This window comes from Triturus cristatus, chromosome 2_1 (assembly GCF_964204655.1).
Source record: "Triturus cristatus chromosome 2_1, aTriCri1.1, whole genome shotgun sequence".
Classification (NCBI taxonomy): domain Eukaryota; kingdom Metazoa; phylum Chordata; class Amphibia; order Caudata; family Salamandridae; genus Triturus; species Triturus cristatus.
In genome coordinates this window covers 209,716,430-209,739,218 of record NC_140581.1, presented here as the reverse complement: position 1 = coordinate 209,739,218, position 22,789 = coordinate 209,716,430, and the positions used below count along the sequence as shown (strand labels likewise).

The following is a 22,789-nucleotide window of genomic DNA, read 5'->3' as shown; positions in this document are numbered from 1 at the left end:
CTGCAGCACTAATTGTGCCACCCACACAAGTAGCCCTAAAAAGAGATCTCAGGCCTGCCACTGCAGTGCCTGCACGCAGTTTGTTAACTACCTTGTTGTCCTGATAAGTGCACCCACTTGCCAGGCCTTACCTTCCCTTGTATGCACATCAGACACCCATATAGTATGCCCAAGGTACCCCCCAGGCAGTGTATGTGAAAGGTAGGACATGTACTGAAGTGTGTACCATGTCCTGACAGTGAAATACAGCCAAATTCGTTTTTCACTGTTGCAAGGCCATCTTGCCCATAGGACAGAATGGGGAATGCTGTGTCCCATGTTTCCAGCCTATCTTCTCATAGGTATAAGATGGAGAGATGGAGTTTAGTGTGCCTGAACTCAGAATTTAATAACACATCTTTTTGTGAAAATAGTTTTTAAATTGTGTGCTTAGAAACCACATTTTTAAAAGTGGCTGGTTTCTTGTCTTAAACAATCCTGTGTGCCTCTGCCTGTTTGTGTATTGACCATCTGGGTTGGGATGTGAAAGGGTCTGGGAAGTGTCCTGACCCCAGGGAGGAGAAGGTGAGACAGCAACAGGCTGGCCTGCATTTGATGTGGGAGGGAGGAGTAGCCCCCTGGATGTGAAGAGGGCTGTGTTGCTGCCACAAAAGAATGGCTCCACTTCCTACTGAGCGTCTTGGCCCCAGACCCTGACTATCAAAGGAAGAGGGTGTGCACTGGCAAGAAGACACCCAGGACTGGTTTGGACTGGGCTCAGAGCCCCCTGAACACAAAGACTTCAAATGCATTTAGGGGTATAAATGTGAGAGCTGAAACCCCTGAACTCAAGACTGAAATCCATACTGAAAAAGGATAGAACCTACTTTGTGATCAAGAGGAACCTCTGCCAAAGAAGAACAGCTGAAGAGACTGAAGAGAAGGACTACCCTTGCTGTGTGTTCTGTCGCTGGCCTGCAGTTGCTGATTTGACTGAGGAGAGGCCAAGGGACTTTGCTGTGCGCTGTGTCCCCCTGCTTGTGAGGACTTTGCTGTGTGCTGTGTCCTGAAGTAGCGTGTCTATAAGGGCCCGAGGAGAGCTGGTCCCCTGTTGTGGAAACTCAGGAATATTAAAGTTTCCAACCGTGTCTCAGCGACGCTTGGTGCGTGGTGCCTTTGCAGTCCTGAGACTGCCGTGTGGTCCGTGGTACTCTTTACGAGGCGCCCTGTGATCGCATTGCCCCCGCAGCGTGAAACATCGTCCACGTTGCTGTATTGCTGTTTGAGGCCCAAGCCGTCATCGTAACTGAGGCTGTGAGTAAGAATCACCTCCGCCGGCCCAAGCCGCAACGTGCTACAGGATTTCTGGAAGACTGCCATGTGGGCCGTGGTACTGTTTACAAGGTGCCCGTTGATCGCATTGGCCCTGCAGCGTGAAACATCGTCCATGCTGCTGTATTGCTGTTTGTGGCCCGAGCCGTCATCATAACTGAGGCTGTGAGTAAGGATCACCGCCGCCGGCCCGAGCTGCAACGTGCTAAAGGATTTCTTGAAGCTAGGAAAGGTGAAAGGTGAAAGAGATTGTGATCATTGTTCACCGAGAGGAATCTGCACAAGATCGTCAACGAAGGAGAAGACAGCGCCGTAACCCATCTGGCTACAGCGTCGCCTAACAACGGAGCTTCACCATCATCGGAGCCGCCCAGCAGGACGTCCGATGAGCGGGGAGAGAGAGAGAGCGAGGCAGCGCACCCCCTCAGGTAAGGCTTGGACTCCGGTCGGGAGCCTTAAGCATGTGTGGCCTGGGAGGCGTAAAGAAGGAGTATAGGAGTGCTCCTAGCTCTGTCCCGCTGCACCGCGTTAGACACGCTGAGTCCCGAGCGGCCCGTACCTGTGCAGCATTTCCGGGGCCGCCCCTTAAGCGTATGACCATTGTCTCTGATGTTGGGGCCGAGTGGAGGCCCGAGTTGACCGCGCAGATTGACGTACTGCATTATTCTTACATTACAAACTGCCTTGCATTACGAATCGCATTATTTCTTGCATGACGAACTGCCTGATTCTTACATTAAGAACCGGGATTCTTGCATTACGAATCGCATTATTTCTTACATTACGATACGTCTGATTCTTGCCTTACGAATCGCATTATTTTTTGCATTACGATCTGCCTGATTCTTGCATTACGAATCCCATCATTCCTGCGTTACGAACTGCATTAGTACGTGCATTAAGGACTGTGTTATTACTACATTACGAACTGCATAGCATTCCATTAGGACTGCATTAGATCATTGTGAACTGCTCATTAATACCGCAAGAACCTATAAGTCATTGCTGGCCTAATAACTGACAAAGTGTAAGATTACGAATACGCATATCTTGGATTTCTGTCTTTTGGTCTCATCGTATTCCTTTTTATAAAGATACCGCTATTTTTATGAAACCCGTGTGGTGTCCATTTGTGGTGTTATCACTGTGTTACTGGGAGTGTGGTTACAAATACTTTACACCTTGCCTTGGCGATAAGCCTGGCTGCTCGTGCCAAGCTACTGTGGGGTGAGCAGGGGTAATCTAAGAGGGTGTCCCTCCTTCCCCTGACTAGAAGCAAGGGTCCCTATTTGGGCTAAGGTACCTACCTCAGCCAACTAGAGACCCCCAGGTCTAACACAAACGTACCTGATTAATGCAAGTTCATATCTAGCGATCACAATGCAGCACTGATCAAAAGCCTTTCCAATGTGTGAATAGCTTACCACCTCCATTGGGGAGGCGGTAAAATGTTAGGGCCAGAGTTATCAATGTTTTACGCAATGCAACACTGCAAGCCACATTGCTCCACTGCACTGCATGAAAGGGAAAGGGCAGGAATGTGCAGTATTTACCATTATTTGGGGCATTCCGGTCCTTTTTTAGCACAGTGCACTTTTGACTGCTTAGTGCCAATGCAGGCACCCTTGCGTCATGGTGCAAGGGTGCCTGCATTGTAGGCAGGATTGTTTTTGTGCAGGAAGGGACACCTTCCTGCACAAAATCAATCCTAAAATGCATTCTCCTTTTTCTATTTGTGCTTCAGAATGCAGCACACATAGAAAGAGGAAAAAAGCGGAGAAATAAATATATTTCTCCTCGTTACACCTCACCTGAGGAGCCGTAGCATTTTGACGCATTCCCAGGTCTACCACTAATAGTAAATCTAGGATTGTGCCAAAATCCATGGGTTGATGCTTGGGAACACTCACACTCCACCCTTGTTTTTTTTCCTTAAAGTAAATGCTTTTCGAAAACAAAAAATTAAAAGTTTTCTTTTAATTTGTTTAGAGTGGGCAGTGGTCTGTAGGACCTCTGCGCTTTCTGAAATTTTTTTGGCATGCCCCTATTCACAAAGGAGAAGGGGTCCCTGTGGGACCCCTTCCCATTTGCAAATGGCTTGCCACCAATTTGAATTTGAATTTGAATGTTCACAGTCACAAAACATCCTACATAACAGTGTGGCTTCCTATTAGGAAGGGACACCCTTAGCACATCCCTTCCTAATAGCAACTCACAAACCCTATTTTGCGAGTCAGCAATAGGCTCCTGCCTCGTAACATTGGGATTGGATAGTTTTGAAAATGCACTTTACTCGTCGCAAATGACCGATGGACTATTTGCGATCAGTAAAATGCATTGTACATGTGGCCCTTAATGAAGCAAATGCTTCTCCACCCAGTCTGGCTGTTGTGAGACAGAGGCCAAAGCGTCCCAGTCTGGCTGCTTGGAGGCAAGGATGGAACCTTCCTTAAGCATTGCAGCGGCACAGATCTTAAAACAGATAGCACAAAGACATGAATAACCGGTCAGCACCACAATTAAAAGATATGCTGACAACAGAAGTGTTAACTTCAGAATAAGAAAATAACAGGGCATATTACATACCTTCAGAGGTTTAGTGGCCATAAGATATTGGATAAATTGCAACCCATATAACAGATTTCCTTATATTTTTAATTCTGTCCCTGACCTGCCCCCTCACCAACACCTATCTCAGATTGGTGCAGCGAATAAATCAGCACCGGGCTCCATTGGCTAAAGGGATCCACTGAACACTCTTTATTGATGTTTTTGCAATTCAAACAGCAGCCAGAGGTCAATTTCCTTCCTTGCACTAGGGCCTATACACAATGACTATGCCATTGCCATGACAGCGCTAGTTTCAATTACAAATCTGGAGGGCTTCTTATGCAACACAATGTAACAAGATCTCTAAAGCAATGCAACTATGAGGGAGGCATAGTTAGTGTTTAATTTGTTAAAAAATAAGTGCCAGGGCTATTGTCAGGAGGCTGATGCAGCTTGCACTACCCAGTGCTCAGTGCCAGTACAAACATATCTACTATATGTGTGACAATTCATACTATTCAAGGACCTGAAAGCTATAGAAATGGTTTGGGTGGTAGATATTAGTCATGTTTGATGAACAAGTGTTGTTGTGCTCATCTCTAAATAAATCAAACAGTGTCACCATGTGCCAGTCTGTCATAAGAGCCAGCGTTGTCAATATTGGGCCTAATTACGATGTCGGGTTGACTCACATCCGCCCAAACCATTGCCGAATCACAACCGACCGGTCTCCGGTCGGGGGTCCCGACCGCAGCATTACAATGCGCCTGCACATGGAGCGGTTGCATACTCCCATTTGTCAATGGGAGCTTGTGCTGTGGTCGCAAACCGGCCACAGGACAAGCTCCCATAGAGAAATGGGAGAATCTGTTCATCCCTGCACCACGTGGCAGGCACCTCAGGGTGCCTGCCACAAGGTGCAAGGATTAACAGGGGCTTACCACAGGTCCCCATCAACTCCCACCGGAGGCGACAAGGTGAAAGGGGCCCTGCTAGGTGCCCCAATGACACTTTCTGACAGGCTTTCCATGTCAAAAAGCCCGACATGGTAAGCCTTTCGGAAACTGAAATCATTATCCCTACGGCAGAAATGCCATCCATAGGGAATACGGGTAGGCCTCCAACTGGCCGATGGGCTCCGGGTTCCTTGAGCCTGTCAGAATCCAGCTGAAGTGACCGTCTGGTTTCACTTTCGACCACCTGCATCTTAATGGTAGCATCAGTAAAGTTCAGATTGGCTTACGAAAATGCACAGGCACCACACTTAAAACAAACAGACCTGGTCTACTTTTCAGCTGGCTTCTCACTCTCATGTAAAATTGTTATCCCCATGTCAACCTGATCTTTATATTCCTCTACTCACTCCACCTTAAGGAATTGCATGAAATCAAGACTGGCTGCTTTATCTACAAGGGCAAACAAAATGAAGTTATGAAATATCAAACAAATTAAATTATTGCAGCTGGTGATACAGGCACTGCATGCATGCTGTGCAGCAAGCGCATATTTACTGACTTGTAGGACGTGACAACACTCAGCAATCCTTTCCGAAAAAGCTTTAAAAAAAGTAAACTTCCTGGTGGTTGGTGTGTGTGTCATTCCCAAAGGTGCATTTTTTAAACAGTGCATTGGCAATGTCAATAAACAGATGTGGTTTAAATACAATAGTGCCTCTTCTGTCAAGAATGGGTTTAAGCATTCAATATGTCAATCTACATGAACTCTGTCACTCATCCTTGCACTCATGCATCCACGCACTGACTCATTGTTACATTCAACCACTCACACAACCATAATAAAACACAAACACAGAAACTCACCAATATATGCAAGATTAAGTGCAACACCATATTAAATTAGACATAGAAGAGGGTGGCCATCTTGCTATGGAATTATTTATAGCATTTTACTGTTTTAAAGTTCCAACATAGTTGCTACATTTAGGACTAATGTGTTGGCCATCTAGCAATGGTAAAACAATTAAATCATGGAAAATACCATCCCACGATAGTCACCTAATTTAGAGGCAATGGCTGGATTGGATGTGACGCAGTGAAAATTAGATGAACAGCAAGCAGTCGGGTACTAACACTGTCTGCTAGCACTGAAGTATGCTCTAAGAAATTGAAAATACAAAGAGAAGAAAGATAGATTTAATGAGTAAGAGGAGAAGCTGAGTTCTGTACGGTTATTGCAGTGTGATGCCCTGTTCTTTAAAGAGGTGGGTCTTCAACTCTTTCCTAAATTGGAGTTGCATTGGGGAAGTCCTAATAGATATAGGGGATGTTGTTTTAGATCCTGGATGCATCTTGGAAATGCTGTGCAGTCATGCTTTCTTTATTTTTTATACTTGTTAATCTTCAGTCTAATGGTATCCATGCTGCACTGAAAACCACCTCAGATGGTGAGCTTATCTGCAAGATAAGTGGAGTTGTAGTTCATGAGAGCTTTGCAAATGATGTAGCTGGTTTTGAATATGGTGCAGGCCTGCACAGGGAGGATGCCCCTAAGGTATGTCAGTTTGGAGCCTGGAAGGTCATGGAGGAGGACATTGCCACCATCCAGATGCAAGAGTACAAGGGCTTGAACAGTAGATTTGAAGTTGTTTTCTGGACGAAATGGATTGACTTGCTTTAGAAGAGAGCTTACACCAGGCTGTCATTGTTTTTTGGCGATGGCCTTGAGGGTGAGGTTGGTGTCCAAGGTGAATGCACGCGACTTGGCATTTGGTAAAATTGGGGTTTGACGTCATGAAGGTTCATGTCATTGAGCAGGTTTGTACTGTATCATGTTTATTGCTCTTGGCAAATAACAGGAATTCTGAAGGGGTTAGGTTTAGCTTTGGGTAGGTACCAGACATCCAGGTTTCGATTTGTAATCGCAATGTCAGCTGTTCCTTTTTGTCTGCTGGTCTTGCTGAGCACAGAATGTCGAATTCGCCTTGTTCCTCAATATTTTCCTGAATGTGTTGACATTCTACTGGTGAATCAGCAGGCTACAGATCTGTGTGGAACAGAAAAGGCAGATATAACAGGATCGTTTGGCAGTCAAGCATAACGAAGCTTCATATCCAAGAGCCAATGTGCAAAGTGGCTTCAGCATGCTTGGGCATGGTTGATATAGCCCTGTGATTACCTCAAGATCTTGCCAGCAACGCAATCTTTCTAGAAGTCAATGTCTCAACTTAACAAAGGCTGTTTTGTCGCATGCACAATCTTCAGGTGCCACATATGGTATTTAGACAAAATATCGGGGAAAAAAATATAGTGATATTGAGTTTAGAATATCAGGATTACAGGAATATCCTGGAAAGAAATCTATCAAGGTAAAAATACCGTTTTTAGTGTTGTTTTTAATATCGTTGTAAAAATATTGATGTAGATAATGTATGTAATATCATTTTGATCATTTTAATGTAATTTATTATTGTTTTTTAATTGCATATGCTTGGTTGTGTTTTTAGTGACATCATTAATTTGTTGTGATATCTAAATAATGGTTCAAAGTGTGGATGTGGGAAAATTGGAGGGAATATTTTGGGGCGGCTGTCCAGCCGTCGAACTTGCACCACCCCATTATCGGGGGCCGCGTGGCTGGATATGTACCGAGCGGCTATGCGGAGCACGAAGGAGGGATTTAGATCGGCCACTGCTGGCGGCAGCCCATCTGGGGGCTTGAAATGCGACAGTTATTAATGCCACCATTTGGATTAGATATCAACCTGGACTGCGGTTCCCACAATGCCCCGTTGCCATCTGGCAGGCCCATCCAGGGGCGTGGCATTAACATTGTGAAAACGGGACCAGGTGCACGCAATCAGCTAAGCGAGTGCCTCTGAAGAAGAAAGCAAACTTTTGAAACACGTCAGGGTCACTGCGAAACTGACTGTCTGATTGAAGCTGCCGGCTGTAACCAGTCATAACCTGAAATTAAAGGTTTGCCACCTTACCTTCGGTATTCTAGTGCTGTTCAAAGTGTCGATGTGGGCAAATTGGAGCAAATATTTATATATATATTGGACTGCATTTTTGGATAGTGTGTTTTAAATTTAATAATATTGTATTTTATAGTTAAGAAATTGTGTTTGGAGTGGAGTACTTATTGTGTATATAAAATATTTATTTTATATCTGCGCAATTTAAACTTTTATTAATTGAAGTGTATACAGTTAACTGTTTAACGTCTATCATCTTCTTCAACTAACTTTAGGATGGAGCTTGAATTGTTATCGCAACCCCTTTAATGTCTAACACCTCCCCCCCAATATAGTTAGGCTGGAGTGAGAATAACACATGTCACCCCTTTACTGTCCAACACCTTCCCCAGGATGGTTAGACTGGACTGAGAATAGTAAATGCCACCTCTATACTGTCCAACACATTCCCAAATATGGTTAGACTTAAATCGTAATACTAAATGTCACCTTTAGTGTCCAACACCTTTGCCCAATATGGTTAGGCTAAAGTGGGAATGATATTCGCCACCCCTTTTGTGTCCAACACCTTACTCAATATATTTAGCCTGGAGGGGGAATCGTAAGGGTGTCTCCTTTAGTGTCCTACATCTCACCCTAATATGGTTAGACTGTCATTTTTAATTTTATTATTTTGTCTGAAATTCTTTATTTTAATTGTATTTCTATGAAGTATATGTAGGACCTAATTATGAATTTGGCAGTCCGACCACCCAAACACCGTGGCCATGGTCTCTAGAAGACCGCAGCGCCAGCTGTCTTCTGACCAAGGTATTATAAGTTTACTGTGGTGACTGCGGTGTGGCTGCAGGGATCTTGCAGTGGTAGTGATTATTTTTCCAGATGTATTGATGCCTGTGGGAGCATTTTGACTGCATATGTGTCGGATGCATACATATGCAAGCAACATGTGGAAAAATACCACCGCAGGAGTCAGGCCCATGAGTGAGCAATTCAGACAATGAGTTTATGGTACACAAAGGACTCACCTGCCTATCACCGCAAACAGGATAGTAATCCTCGAGGTGAGGAGGTTGCTGTAAAGGGGGGACCTGAAAAAAAGGGATCCAATTTGAACTCCGACTGAAAGAACAGAAAAGGGGTGTGTATGCACCACACCGATGGCAGTGAAACTACCCTGTAGCACCCTCTTGCAGCTGCTTTCGCCTGACCGCAACTCTGGTGGTATGCGATGTGGTGGCAGTGTCAGAGGCTCATCCGCGGTCTTTACCAATGCAATCCACCCATGTGGTAATATGGCAGTCCTGACTGCAGAGCTCTCAGCGGTCGGACCGCGACAACGGTTACGGTGGTTAGTGGACTGCCAAACTCATAATAAGGCCCTTCGTTTTTGTTTAATATTGCTAATACTGTTGGTGTTTAGAAATATAATAAAAATAGTTATGTGTATGTTTGTAGGTAATAATATTATTATTTACATTTTATATGGAATAAAGAGGTAACAACATTTTCTCATTTTGTTATGGTTTCAACCTGTACTTATTGTATACATTTGCAAATTTAAACATAGATATTTATATAAACTTTTAAATAAACATTTATGTAAAGTTAAGTAAATCAACATGTTTTCATTTTTTTGTAAATAAAAAGAAAATCATTATATTTAATTACTATTGCATGTGTCATGTTTTTCACATTAATTAACAATTTTTAACTATGTTTTACATTTATTAAACATATTTTTGTATGTATACTTTTTTTATATTTAATACTTCAATTTAATTTATGCTTTACAATTTTGGAACATTTTTCAACAACATTTTTGACATGTTTTAAATATTTTACATTGTATTTTTATTTATATATTTAATACATTTTTACATTATTTGCCATCCATTTCAATGAGGACTAGTACTTTTTTTAGTTTCATTTAGCGGCCATTTTTAATTACCTCTAGTTTCTATTTTGTAATCTATTTGTGTTATTTTTTGTCTATTTTCCCAAAAACAGGTTGCAATAAGGGGCTGTTGTTGGTTGGAACAGGTAAGTCCTTTTTTAAGGATATTTTATGGGTTTTGAGTATACGGGAGGTTAGGGGGGGGTGTCTATATTTTAGTGATAGAGTTTGTGAGTTTCTGGTGTATTTAGATGTAATAGTATTGTTTTTCACTAGTTAGTAATTTGTGTTTAACTGTGTATGTTATATATATTTTGATGATTAAGGGCCTTATTAAGGGCCTGATCACCACTGTGGTGGTGTGGTGCCGGGTCCACTCCGCCGCCGCAGCGTAAACAGCTGTGGTCAGACCGCCTGTCAGATTAGGAGTTTCCTCCAGTCTTGCAGACTTTGTTTTTGACGTTCCCACTGTGGTGCCCTGAAAATGGGCACCGCAATGGGAACGCCAAAAACAGTTCCTGCATGGGATAGACTCTACAGTCCATGCCACGGAAGAACTGGTGCGCATGCACACAGTGGGGCACATGTTGTGCCCCCTGTGTGAATCCACAGGACATGAGGCACCGGAGACCACCTTTGTTTCCTCTCCACCAAGGCCATCAAAATCATAGCAGAGAGGAAACTTGTAACCGTGGCGGTCCCGCCAAGCATATTACTGCCTCCTGTCCACCGCAGAAACGCCCGGGAACAGTGGTTCCCGGCAGCTGTAGCTGGGATGTTGCAATCCCACTGCCCAACTCTTAAATGGGCGGTTGGGCGTCTGCCGCACCTGCGCCCCTTTGAGTTTAGCAGTCCATGGATTGCCCGACTCGTACTTGGGCCTAAGTCTGATGTATGTGTATTTTGGGGAATATAGGGGGTCATTATGATGGCGGGCAGACTCGAGTCCGCCCGCCAACGTAGCGGCGCCTGGGGCTGCCCGCCTGCACCGCGGCGGTCCAGCACGTCAGATTACAATGCTACCGCCACCATGGCCGTCGCATCATGCATGGTTAACATTGTGGCGGGTGCTGCTGGCTGCAGCACCCGCTGCAGTGCTAAACATTCAAGTCATGCTTTTCACTGCACTACCTGGCAGTCATCACAAAGTACCTGCCACTTAGTGCAGTGAAATGTAGGGTGTACCATGAGTACCCCCACAGTGCACCACCACCCCCCAACACAAGGAGGGCCCGCAACAGGCCCTCGAATGCATTCTCCGACAGCCTTTCAATGGTAGTTTACCCGCCACGGAGAGGCTGGCTGCGGCCAGCATCGTAATATGGCGGACGGTGTCTGCTAGGCACCTCCACCATTTTACACATTCTGACACATGCTGAATCGGAACGATTGCCTGTGGTGGAACGGTGGCGGGCGGTCTTTACGACCGCCACAGTACTGGAACAAATCCCTCCGCCACGATGGCAGGAGAAAAATTGCTGTCCTATGGCAGAGGGCCCGCCACCGCATGGCTTGCGGTGACGGGCCTTTCGCCATCATAATCAGGCCCATAATTTGGGTTTTTGCACTTTACAGGTTTTTCTCTATGAACGTGCCCTATAGGTATTGGGAGTTTCTGGGTTTTTGTAAAAAAGGAAATCTATTTTGGGTTCCAAAAAACCAATGCTTTTTACTTTGACCTTTTTAAGGTTTCCTGAGGTGTTTATTTTTTTATATACTTTTTCTGTGTTTTTTGGGGGTTCCAAATATACTTTGAACTATTTCGAGGGATTTGTATTGTACTCATTTTATTTTTGCATTTTTGGGTGGGCTGTTTGGACAAAATCTTTCTTGATTTTGGTGGATTACTATTTTTTACAAAGTGGATACCGAGGAAGATATGCAGCTACAGAACAGTACGTTTTATTTTATTAATTTCTTTTGGGTGGGAAATGTCATATTATATCACTTACGTAAAAATTATGGGCTTTATTACGAGTTTGGTGGTCCCAAGACAGCAGTACCGGTGGTGGAGGTCTGACCCTGGTGAACTCAGCGGTCCGACACTCATGCACTGATCCTTTCAGGGCAATCTGAGTGTTTAATAACAAAGAGTGGTGTGATGTGCCTGCCCATTCGGACTCTAGTGATCCCATATCTTCATGTCATATATTGTTTGAGAAAACCAAAACCTTTAAAGGTGTAATGACTTGTGGATATACAATCTATGACTGGTGTCATCACCTGTATCAAGCAGCATTGGAGATGTTCATATGACTAAATGGAGTGTTGTGATGTGTGAAATCAGAGTAACTATCTACCAAATGTTTGGCCTTCAATGTACAGCTTTCATTTGACTTTTCAGGTAGTGGACATATGATGTATTCTGAAGTGCAAATTTTCATCAATGTGCAATGAGCAGTTGCATGTGACATGATGTCTGCCACAATAGCAACTGATGGTGCATTGGTGTTCAACTTCATGTCATTATGATGTCTTATGAGTAATAGTTAGAAGTGTTTGAATCTGGGCCTTGCGTGAGCATTGTACACATCTCACACTTGGATCCATCCTATTTGGGTACATCTATTTACATTGGTATACAACAGGTGCCAAAGTATGCAAGGTGATCAACTATGGTAGTATGGACATAAGGATGGAGTGTACAGAATTCCATCAATGAGTTTAGGCCTGTCTGGGGTTATGACATGAGTGGACCCAACTGTTTGCAGGTCATGTAGCATGCATACATGTGCTCATGCTGAATTAGAAGCCTATTGAGGGAACAATGAAGGTGGTGTGATATTGGGGACTTCTTGAATGTTTTCAGTGGATTTGTGATGGTCAGGTGTGAAAATGCAGTTGCAATAAACTCATGTTACATGTCATTTCAGATACATCCAGGGCAAGAGGAGGAGAAGGAGCCAACACTGGTGGGGACAAAGCTGGTCACCGCGGTTCCGGACGTGAGACCTCAGACACGGTGGGACCCAGTGATCAGGGGGGTGTGAGGAATGCCACGGAGGACATCAGCTCAAGTTTGTCATCTTCAGAATCATCCTCTGGTGGACACTCCCAAGTGGGGGTTGACCCAACAGGATTAGATCCACCTTCTTCCTTGTGCGCCACCCCCAGATCCATCACCACCCTCCATGTTGTTCCCCCACCAGCTGGCTGTTCCCACTCCCCTAAGAAGGGAGGGGTCTCCTTCACTCCAGGCACCTCAGCTCCTGCCCCTGTTAGCCCAGCTGCCCTGAGTGAGGAGGCTATTGACTTCCTGAGGAGCATCTCTGTGTGTCATATTGCAGTGCTGAATGTCATCCAGGAGCAAGACAACAAGCTGACCCAGGTGGTTGCCTACCGGAAAGGCATTCACACTGTGATGTCTGCCCTACAGAGATCTTTTTAGGGTCTGGCCTTCTCCGTTATGGCAGCCCTCCACCCATCCCAATCTTCCATGCCCCCTCCTCACACCCACATCCCTAGACACCACACCAACAGCGACAGACCCCCACAACACCCATATCCCAGACATTGCACCAACAGCCACAGACCCCTCCACAACACCCATATCCCCATATACGACACCAACAGTGACAGACCCCTCCACAATATCCAGCACATCCATATCACTCCCACCTAAAAAACGCAAATGCTCATAGTCACCTACTCAACAGACACCAAGACAACACACAGTGCAGACAGCAGACCCACCTCATACTTCCACTACCTCTTCCTCCCAACTCTAACACTATACCTAACACCCTACCTGTTTCCCAGCGAAGATCTGTTGTTTACTCTTGCCCTTAACCCTGTGACACCTGACCCCCCTTGCAAAGTCCCAAAATCTTCTCTCCCACCCAAACCCATCCCTTCCACTTCCAACTCCACCTCTGAAAAACAGCCTCACCACCCCCAAACCCAACCCAAAAAGTAAAATAAAAGGAAAGAAACCTCCTAAACCCAGCCCCAAAGTCCTCAAACCCAGTAGGTCTCTTCCAAAGGACAAAACCACCCCTCCCTAAACCTCTGCCCCCCTTCCCAAGCGCCATCTTTGGGGTGCCTGCTATGCAGACCCTTTTGTGAGGAGGTCCCTGGCATTGTCGGAAAGGGCAAGTGTGTTGGCACAGCACTGTGCTGGGCACAGGTTCAAAGATATGGAGTGGCCATTGGCCTTTGTTTGATTTGATGAGTTTTTCCATCCATTCAATAAAACCTTTGACAGTTTGGAAAATAGTAGTCCTGCCATTACGTTTCTAATTATTTGTTGTTATTTTATAGGTAGTGATGAGTGAGTACGGTTGTGTTTGTTTCATCCCTGATTGCTGTCCAGTTGAAGTGGTTTGTATGATGTGACCTTGGAGCCTGTGCTGGAGTTAGACATTACAAGGGGAGATGTCTATGTGGGATAAAATCCAAATGTGGCAGACAACATATGGTAAGTATTTCAGCATGGCCTGTCCACTGTCAACGTAATTTAGGTTGCACTTCTCCCGATGATGTAGGTTGAATATGTGTTTGATGTGTTGAAATTAGATATTCAATGTATCCACTGAGGGTGTCAACTTGTCATACCTTTGTGGAGTTCTGCATGGACCTTACAGCTACCTCAGCTAGATGTGTGCCACATACTGTTAGTGCTGTGTTTGCTTTCATAATTTGCACTTATCCATTGCCTACACATGCATGGCACTTGGTTCTACTATTGGTTGTCCCTGATATATTTCCCTTCCCAGGTCCAGTGCACATGGAGTTTGTCAGATGTGCAAAATGTACTGTGCCCCAGTGCCCCAGCCTTTCACGGTTCCCCCTGGTAGAGGTATAGCTATTTGGCAGAGAGTGTTTCCTTTGTGCCCGTAGAATGGTTCTAACACTGATCCTTGTAATCACATTGACTGACATTGCCTTTTCATGTGAGTGATGTGTGAGTCCAAAACAGAGTAGTGTTTTCATTTAATGACACATCCGTACAGATGTTTCTTTGACATTAAAACAGGACCTGGGATGTGTGCAATGTGAGTGTGTCACATTCAGTATAGAATCTTGATTAGAGTGACAGGGCCTCATGGTAGTTGTAGTCACTTCAGTGTCACTTTAGCAACACTTGAGAAATGGTAATCTACATGACTAGTGTAGATCAGTTGTAACCTGGCAGACAATTAGGAAGAGGCAAAGAAGTCTATCATCTTGGTCAGAGTTACAATCAGAAGGCCTCATGGTAGTTGTAGTTGTAGTCACTTCAAAGTCACTTTGGCAACACTTAACAAATGGCAACCTGCATGATAAGTGAATATCAGTATCAGTTATAACATGGCAGACCAGCCAGAAGGGGCACAAGGAGTGTAGCATATTGGTTAGAATTACAAGTACAAGGCCCCATGGTAGTTGTAGTCACTTCAACATCATAGTGAAGATCAGTAATAACATAGAAGACAAGTGAGAAAGTGCAAAAGATGTGTGACAGACATTTATAGGTGTGATGTTTTTGAGGCGGTGCTGCTGTGGAACCCAAAACACTGCACACATCACTATCACTATATATAATTTGCAAACACATGTCCATTTGTGTACAGTGTGCCTGTGCAGTACCAATTATTTTTTGGCCTAGGAGGCCTTCCTACAAATGTAGTTTTTGATGTTTGTTATGAAACAATCCCAGGCAGGGTCCCTGTATATGTGCAAATTACTTATGGATCCCAACTCCCTTGCCTGGTCCTTGACGGGGCATTGTTTTGGTGAGGAGTCTACAGAAACAGGTATTTTTGTGACTTACCACCGATTTTGTCTGTGACAGACTGGGCTTTAAATGTGGTCGAGCAGGTAGAGCAGCAGCAGGATGTGTCTGAAGGGGTCCATAACTGTAGAAGACAAGTAGAGATGAGTTGTTCCCTTATATCTCTCTATTTCCACCGTCTCAGATGTGGTGGTTAGACCACCACGGTCACCACAGCTGTAAAGCAACTCGTAATTGGACGGATGGTTTTACTGGTGGTCCAAGCCTCCCACAGCCTCATAGGGCCAATCCGCGGCCACCATTGTTGGAGTTGACTGGTAGTGTCGAGGCTTGGTAGTGGTCTTTGCAAAGCCAATCCACCTAACTCATAATACGGCAGCAGTGAATGAGTGTATTGAAACACTAGTGCAGGTGAACCATCAACTGGCAAATGTACACTGGCCTACATGTGGACACTACTGCTGATGGCACCAGTGATGTTTGCACTCTATTTTCACTGTAGAACCAGAACTTACCAATGGGAACTGTTGCACAGTCACTGCACGTACTGAGCTACTAATGTCATGTCACATGCAATAAGGCCACCATCACATGAGAGACAATAGTGAGGGGACATCACTCCTCATACAAGCAAGGCCAGTTGCCAGTGTGGTACAATTGTCACTCAGATTTACTGAGAACATGAGATGATTGCTCACTTCACTCAGTCAGGTGTCTGCTCAAAAGGAGAGAATTGGATGTGAGCAGGACTCTTTTGTCTTCCAGGTCAGAAAGACAATAAGCACAGCAGCATACACCTACTACCACACTTACACTGACAAGACTCATCTTGTGTGTGGCACATGGGCACCACCAATATGGTTGGTGAAATGCCTGTTCGTAACACTCAAAGTTGGCAATCTGACACACCCTTGTTGCTGCTGTTGGGCCTTCAATTGACCTTCAATGTACAGGTAGGCCATCGTCAGTATGCAGGCCATCATGGGGGTGAGGGTCCGGCGCACTCCCTTCCGTTTTGGGAGGACTTCCCCAGCTGGACCTCTATGATCTTCCGGGTCCAATACCGCAGGTCTTCCCACCTCTTTTGTCAGTGGGCACTACGCCGGTTATAGACCCCCACGGTCCGAACATTCCGGGCGATAGCTCTCCAAATGGCCTTCTTCTGATGGGAGTTGACCTGTATGGATGCAATAGATGTAGAAACAGATTGTAACCGGAACTGTAAGAATATGTGTATATTTGATACACATTTTGTTAACACTTAGCACAAACATTCATCCAAAATACAACAAAATACATGTGTCCATGTCACATGCTAGGCACAGCTATAAAAAGATGATTCACCTTTCTACATCTATTCAAAAGTAACCCACTATCTACACTGTTCATTTCTTAGATGTGCAATAGGCCTGTACAGTATAAACAACACTATTAAAAAAGTGTCAACAGATCTGTCTGATTAAGAGGACAGTCATAAGTAACAGACACACATTGACACTGTGGGTCAATGGAAAGAAGTATCAGGTCAGGGAATCATCTAAGTCACCATGCCTCATGTTATCCTGGTAACAGCTATCAGGGCTACTAGTGGTACAGGTAATTTTATCTGGGAACACCCATGGATAAGCAGGCCTACGGGTACATTACTCTGTGCAACAGTTCTCCTGCCACAGTTAGGCCTTGCTCTCTGCAGACTGAGGCTACAAATCCACATGAACCTCACATTTCCAAGAATTATATACAGAAAAGTGAAACATCTGCCCATTTCATATGTGAACATACATTGGTGTGGAACTCTGAAGGGGTCTATTTGGTATAGCTACCCCTCAGACAACTGTTTTACAAAGTCTGATGTGGGCTGAGTGATCAGTGGGACGGTACACTTGGCTAACATCATCCTCAAATGTCAACAACAGTATACAGACATGGCTCAAGGTGTAAAGTCTACATATAACAATGCACATATACCATGATGTGATTTGGGAACTAATTGTACCTACTATGAACTTGATCCCTGCATAGCAATATGAGTTTGAAAAACAGGGAAGGACCTTGTCCAACATGCGTCCAGCTCCTCTGGAGTGAAGGATGGGGCCCTATTCTATGTAGTGCATGCCATGATTGCTCCTTGAGGTGGCAAACAGCAGCTAAAGTGGAGGATGTGTTGATAGTAGCAGTGTAAGGAGGCAACTGAGAATGTTTTCCAACTGCTGTGTACATGTATGCCACATATGTGGTCATCAGCATCGGCACATACAGTCATTGGTCAGTGACCGCTACTTTCCCCAGTGGTGGCCTTTGGCTGTGACTGCCATGCATTCAACCGCCTACCGCATGGTAGACTGCCGCCGCCGGCGTACATTCAACAAGTCCTATTAGCGAGCTCAAGCATCCGTCATGTTAGCGGTTGGGAACACTATATTGGTGACAGTTAAGTGCATCACCACCACTACAAATGAGGAGAAACATGTTTACATTTGAAATGCTCCATTCCCATGTCATGTCCAGGACAAAACTTAATCAGTGTAGTGCATTACTGTGCACATAGGTAAAATGTGCGCAGCACACTGTACACCGCAGTTAGTGGTATGTCACATGGAAACTTATGCTACCCTGACTATAGTGTCAATTTACCTTTTCTGAATTGATGATGTGCACAATGCTGTAACAGACCTGTGAAGGCCACCTTGGGGATAACTGGTGAATGTTTAAGATTTAACATTGATGATGTAAAATGTGTAGTGCCTCATAAAGCATTCATGTTCAGACACATGACTTTTGCCTTACTCACATATGTTACTCTTCACACTGTGACCAATATACATTGTTGTGTTACTCCACACATAGGTACCCTGGGTGAGGGAGGCGGCGTCAGGCTCCAGCGTACCGCCTATTTTCAGACCTACAGACCATGGAAGAGCGACATGTTATACAGAAGTTCCATTAGAATCCATAGCTTTTGGCAATATGCATTTGAAATGGACTATACATTTACATTTGAAACCATATCATGGGTCCTGTATTGATATTTTGATGGTAATGCATTTACAGACAGCATTGCAACATGTGGCATGTCATGGAGTTGGATACATATGCTCTAATATGCAGCAATACCCATTGCCACAGACAACCCAACATCTCTGATACTTTGAGTATTGCATGTTAGGAAAGCAGATAGAGAACACAATAGAAAAAGCAGAGTTGAGAGCAAAAAGGACATTTTGATAATGCGGCAGTTATTGAAGTGTAACTTACCATGGTCCACTCCCCCCTCTATTCCTGTCAAGCCCTAAGTATGCAGGATCGCCAAGACCTTCTGCTACCACGGAAAGAGTTGTAATGGTGCACTAGGAGGGTCTCCGCCAGTCCTCCGAGGCTCCATGTGATGGCTGTTGCACTTGGTACCCACCCAGAGCCTAAGGTCGTTTCACCTCTTCCCAATGTTGCCCTGGGTGTGCAGGGTGATACCAACAGCATTCACTATGTTGACTATCATGTCCCACATTTTAATTTTCCTTCTGAGAGGAGTCTGCTGGACTTTGGCTCCAAAAATGTGTGGCTCTACTCTAATGATTTCCACCACGACTATCAACTCTTGCTCAGTGAAGCTTGTGTTTTTTTCCCTAGCATGGCAAAAAATTTAAATGTGAGTGAGTATATGAATAAAAAACAAAGAAGTGCTAAAGGTAAAAAGGTGCAAAACAAAATATTACAGGTGGTGGAGAATGCTAAATTGAAAGATGAAAAAAAGGGTTGCCTTATCTAAAACCACAGAAAAGGCTGCTGCCTGTCTTGTGGGTTGCAGTTGTGACGCAAAGGATGCTGGTCATAGATGGGGTGTGTTTAATAATGTGATTTGCAGGTATGTTCACTTGCCAACTGAAATTAGGTGTGTAGTTTTTAAATTCATCCAATGGTCACTGTTTTTTGGCACGTACCGTGGCGGTAACTGCCGTTGGGTAACCACCATTTATTCACCACCGCTGGAAGACCATGGGTCTGACTGTGTAGTCATAATAAGCTCTGTGGGTGGAATGCAGACCTGGCGGCACTGGTAGACGCACCGCCTACAATGCAGACTGTGGTAGATTGCCGGCACAGCAGTGTCTTAGATGACGCAGACACGGTTCTCGGTCGATTGGACTGCCAAACTCATAATCAGCCCTTACATGATTGTTCTTAAGAATTGTGTGTTTTATGTGTTGTAATTAAATTATTGGATGGATTGAGTTTGTTTTTAGTTGCTTGGTTGGTGATGATTACATTGTTTTAATAATATTTTATATAATAGTTTCTTATTTCAGTCTCCATTCATTTTGAAATTATATTTAAACATAATTTGTTACCTTGGTTTACATTTTGTCATAGGTTTTTACGACTTTGGTTGGTTATTATTTATTTTATAATATGCTTTTGGCTATCACTTCAAAGCAATCTACTCCTTTGTCATTTATGAAGATTTTGAGTTTACATTTTAGCATGTTGTACACTCTTTTGGTTTGTTTGCTAAGTTTAGGGGCAATATGGCTAACAGATTGTCGCATTCGCAGTTCTTGGTAGCTTTTCTCTTTTTGTAATTTTCTAGACATTTATAGCGTGTAGGTTGTTTTTTGTGTGGATTGGAAGGCTTTTGCCATCCTTCCATTGTGTTGCTTGTTTTGCCGTCCTGTGTCAAGGTGCTGTCATAGGCATTCCACATTGGTATTTGGAATTTGGTTTGTCGTCTGTGTCTGGAGAGATGCAGTCCGCCAACCCAAGTGTCTTTGAATTATCCCATTAGGGGGCTTAGTATGTCTTCATTTTAGTGGTGGTAAGGACTTTCTAATGACTTTCTATTGATACATTGTAGTGGTTGTCTACCTCGGTGTCAAAGATATGGGCTAGTGCTATCAATTTTTATTTCAAATGCAAATTGACTGTTTGTACAATCTTCAACACTCTACAGATTTATGGAGGTGTTTCCATATGCTTTGATTAAAATCATGGTAACAGCCTTGTATGGCTGTGTGGGGGTACATTTTTTAGATCATTTGAATCATGGCTTGTTCAAAGTCTAGGATATTTTGTGGGGGTTGTAGTTTATTTGTTTTTTGTTTAATGTGGTTTAAGAGGTTGTAGTAAGTGCTGCTTTGTTTATTTAATAGTAAGGCATAAATAAAAGGTGTATTTGCATTTTGATAATCACCATGTATGGTGTATATTTGAGTGAATGTTTTGGTACACATTATGGGGCCGATTCCGATCCTGGAGAAATATTCCCCGTACGAATCGTATCTGTATTTTTTTACGTACGAATCGTACAAGTCCCGTATAAACTGGCAAGTACGATTCGTATGTAAAAAACTCCATACGAATCGCATTGGGAACATACCCTGACACGTCCTCGGGTCGGGAACAGTGTCCGACACGTCCCCGGACGGTTTTACGTACAACTCGGTAAAGCGACGTCCGAACGCGCAAGTACGATCCGTCCCGTCCGTCCGAATCCACAACCGTATGGTAAAAACACCGTACGGAGCGAACCTCCATAGCAACCATGGAGACGTCCAAACATGTGCCCGCATATGCGCCGAACACACCCCCCGTATGCCCGCGCCGTACCCCCAGCCCCAGTATGTCCACGCCGTACCCCCAGCCCCCCCGTATGTCCGTGCCGTACCCCCATCCCCCCGTATGTCTGCGCCGTACCCCCAGCCCCCCTCGTATGTCCGCGCCGTACCCCCAGCCCCCCCGCATGTCCGCGAAGTACCCGCACCCCACCCGTGTATGTCCGGTGCGAATCCCCACCCCACCCCCGTATGTACGGTGCGTACCCCCACCCCCGTATGAACGGTGCGTACCCCCACCCCTGTATGTACGGTGCGTACCCCCACCCCCATATGTATGGTGCGAACCCCCAGCGCGTAGCGCTGATGGTTCGTACCATACATACGGGGGTGGGGGTACGCACCATACATACGGGGTGGGGTGGGGGTTCGCACCGGACATACACGGGTGGGGTGCGGGTACGTCACGGACATACGGGGGGCTGGGGGTACGGCACGGACATACGGGGGTTGGGGGGGTGTTCGGCGCGTACCGGGCCCCCTTTTCCTCACGCTTCGCGGCGTACTTAGCTTTTCCGGCACTTTTCGTGTGCCGTAAACATATAACCGTCCGGAGTGCTGTCGGTACGAATCGTTCTTGCTGGTACGTAAAAAGCTGCCTAACTCCGTCCGCATGTCGCGTACGCGCCGTCCTGGATCACATTTGTATGTGTTTTTGTGTCGGTCGGTGTTTTGTACGATTCGTACGGAAATGGTGTTTCTGTACGAATCGTACTTGCATGTTTGTATGGTGTTTTTACCGGGTACGAGTCGGACGGGGAAAACGCTCCGACCGACGGTTCGTACCCGGTTTCTCCAGGATCGGAATCGGCCCCTATGTATGTCCCATCCATCATCCACATTTTACACTGGCTATGTTTTAGTAAGTTATTTTCTGTAGAGAATATCAGGATTTGTTTATCATTTTTTAGGTAGTCATGTAAAAGGAAAGGTTATTCATTATGTGACATTGTTAAATGGTCAGGTATTTGTATGCCTTGATCTCTTCTGGGGGCAAAAGGAGTATGGCTGGTGGCCTTTTTAGTTTGTGCAAATAAACATTTAAAATTGGGAACAGGTGGTGGTTGGCCGGGGATGTGTTCAGAGACTTTAGGCAGTATTTATTTCGATATTTTGCTTGTGGGTTACTGAGGACTAATTCTTGCCTCACTAATGCTTTATAATATCTCCCTTACTTCTATTGCTGTCACATTTTGGGGGTAGTTGTGCTCCCTTACATGAATTACAACATCATCTTTTGTAGTTCCCCACCCATAGCATGTATTACAATAATATTTCCAGTTTATATTTTCTGTAGTTGCACTTTCTTGGCTGTAGGTGTAGCTCATATGATTTAGTAACTGCTTTCTATTCTGAGAGGTGATGCACTTTGCTGACTCAGTCACTGTATCTGAAAATAGTGTAATAGTATAAATATATACAATAATTTAAAGTTGTACGTTTGTTATCTACATGTTTTGTATGCTTACATGTATGTTCGGCTAATATGTGTCACATGGTTCTGCAGCTTTTCCGTTGGGGGCATTCTAATGTGGTGCAGGTGTTTCCCTTTTTGTTGGATGAAAAGAAAAGTTAGATTCATTTTAAATGTTAATTTGGTTGTAGTTTGTTGAGGTTGAAGTTGTTAGGTTGATTTGTACTCGCTAATTAAGTGAGGTGTTTGTACCCTTCAGTGTTGGACCTGTGTTAAGTTGTTTCAACACTTAACCCCTTTAGTCTCTATGCATACCCATACAATGATGGGCCTGATTTAGATCTCATTACAGCTTGAACATATA

The 22,789-nt window shown here is 44.5% G+C and overlaps 1 long non-coding RNA gene across 1 annotated transcript; it reads right to left on the bottom strand.

Moving 5' to 3' along the window:
- Nucleotides 1-4,048: 4,048 nt before the first annotated feature.
- On the bottom strand, nt 4,049-16,582 carry LOC146863979 (uncharacterized). Its single transcript, XR_014976595.1, has 2 exons — nt 15,445-16,582; nt 4,049-6,864 (listed from the first exon to the last, which is right to left on the bottom strand). It is a non-coding gene; the product is annotated as an uncharacterized LOC146863979 (long non-coding RNA).
- Nucleotides 16,583-22,789: the final 6,207 nt, after the last annotated feature.